The following is a 2415-nucleotide window of genomic DNA, read 5'->3' as shown; positions in this document are numbered from 1 at the left end:
CCATGCCTTGTCGGCGTGCTTGACTTCTGTGAAGCTGCGAAGTTTCCCCGTCCCTCCCAGCGCAGGAGTTTCCCCCTCCCTCCCTCAGACCGCGTCTCCCCTCCGGCCCTGGGCAGACCCCTGGGCCCCTCGACCTCCCCACCCCCACCCCCACCCCAGGGGCCAGCTGCTACCCCCCCCTGCTTCCTGCCCCCTCCTGTGCCCACCCCACCCTGCCGGGAGCTCCCACGGTGCCCTCTAGTGAGACACCAGCCCCTGGGCTCCTCACGTCGCCTGACCCGCAGGGAGGTCCCACAGACCCCCCTTCTGGACCATGCCCTCTGCCCTCCGCCCTCCGCCCTCCGCCCTCCATAGCCCTGGGGCCCCGGGGCAGGGTCCGTCACTGGGGGCGCCCCCCTCCACAGGCCCCACGTCCCACTCAGCCCTGAGCGTGGCCCAGCTCTCCTGGATGTCCTCTCGCCTGTGGCTCCCCAGGGGGGGACCCTCGGGGCCTGGCCTCCCGTGGGCTCAGAGCGTGCCCGGGTCCTGGGCAGACACCTCTCGGAGGAAGCAACACAGAAGCACCTGGCGCTGCAGCCGGAGGTGCCTCAGGGCATGGTTGATGCCTGGCCCGTCACGGGCTGAGCCCGCCGGGCGTTTCCTGATTCCGCCGGGACCTGGGCTGCCCTGGCACCAACTCTGGTGTGAGCCCCCACCGACCACCTCCTGCCGCCCAGCCCTGGGGGGAGGGGCTGCAGTTGCAGCCATCGGGCACCAGGGGGCAGCACAGACACGTCCTGGGTTCAGCTCCCAGAAGACCTCAGGACCCCAGGTCTCCTGCCCAGCTGGCAGGCACCCTCTCCCCCACACATGCCTGCCAGCCGCCAAGGGGTCTCTTCCTCCCACTCCCCCGGGAGCCGTTTCTGCGACCGTGAGCTGGACGCCACCCCTCCCACGAATGCCGACCTCCGCGGGGCGTGGGGTTGAGCGGCGAGAGGCAGTGGACCACCTGCTCTGAGCCGGGCCCTGGGCCGAGTGACGGCGACCCGGGCCCGGCAGGAGGGCGGCGGGCGGCCTGGGACCCCCCAGCTCCCCGACACCCTCTCCCGAGGGAGGACCGCCCTGGGCCCCCTCATCGGGGTGGGGACCCCAGGAACTGCCAGGAGCCACAGCGTCTAGATTCGCTCACCCCTGATCTGCCCGAGAACGGCTGCGCACACAGCCGGGCTGGGGGGCCCCCCGCTAAAAACCAGGGCGCCGGCACGCACGTGGGCCACGGGCCGCGCGAGTGCGCAGCTCAGTGGGTCTCGGCGCCCCCACGCACCGCGCTCCTGTCTTCACGGCCGGCCGGAGCGCTTCACCGCGGCAGAGCGAGCCCCGACCCTCGGCCACCGCCAGCCCCCCTCCTGTCTCCCCGGAGGGGCCTGTGCTGGACCTTCCCCTAAACGGAAGCCAGGCCGTGGGGCTCCGCTGTGGCCACGGGGCGTCGCGCTCCAGGCTCTTCTGCGATGTCGCAGGTGTCAGCGCAGGTGAGGGGGAATCGGCCCCTCTGCGCCCGGCTCGGAGGACGGCCCTGGCCAGCACGGTGCTCGACTGCCACGGTCCAGTGGCCCCAGGGCCCCGAGGTGACCCCTCTCTGGTCTGAGCTCGGAGGCTGGGGGTCCCTGAAGGGCCGGCTGCGCTGGTGGGCGAGCCCCCGGGTTGTGTGAGCGCCGGCTGCTCCGGGCAGTCGCCCCCGCTGAGAACCTGCGCTTGGACTTGTTCCGGTCGGCAGCACCTTCGACAGGCACGGGCGACAGCAACTTCGTGGCCGTTGCACGTGTGGAATGTGCTGTATTCTCGGCTGGCTCCCCCGGTGATTGCATTCCCCTGCGTTTAGTTCATGACCGGACCATCTACTCCGAGTGGTGCTGGGGGACCTCGGGCTCTCGGGAGCCGAGCCGTCGCTGAGGGAGCCAGGCCCTCCCTCCGGCTGCGCCCGCGGGGACGAGCCCGGGCTTCTCGTGGCTCTCGTGGGGGCTCCCAGCCGGCCGTGGCACGGCGACGACGACGAAGCAGATGGAGGAGCCGATACGTTATTACGGTAACATCAGATACATTGTTACCACAATCTAACAACCCAGCGTGTGGCCCGACCCGGCAGACAGGGCTGCCAGCCAGCGCCGCGTGAGTTGCACAGGCCTGGAGCGGATGTGCGGGGTCCTGGGCGTCTCTCTTACGCTTCCCGTGCCTCGGTTTCCCCACGTCCAAGGTGGGGGGGACACCTCAGTATCGACGTCACTGGGGCGTTCGAAGGCTAGAGGGGTCTCTGGATTAAACAGCAATTGCAGTAGCTATACGTGCTTATGAAATAATTAAAATAATCATCATCCCTGCTTGACGGGTGAGGAAACTGAAGCGCGGAGAGCTGAACCAGCAGCTGCCTCTGTCAGGGCT

This window comes from Phyllostomus hastatus, unplaced genomic scaffold (assembly GCF_019186645.2).
Source record: "Phyllostomus hastatus isolate PE091 unplaced genomic scaffold, TTU_PhHast_1.1 phas_contig_17, whole genome shotgun sequence".
NCBI classification, from domain to species: Eukaryota; Metazoa; Chordata; class Mammalia; order Chiroptera; family Phyllostomidae; genus Phyllostomus; species Phyllostomus hastatus.
This window is presented reverse-complemented; position numbering follows the sequence as displayed.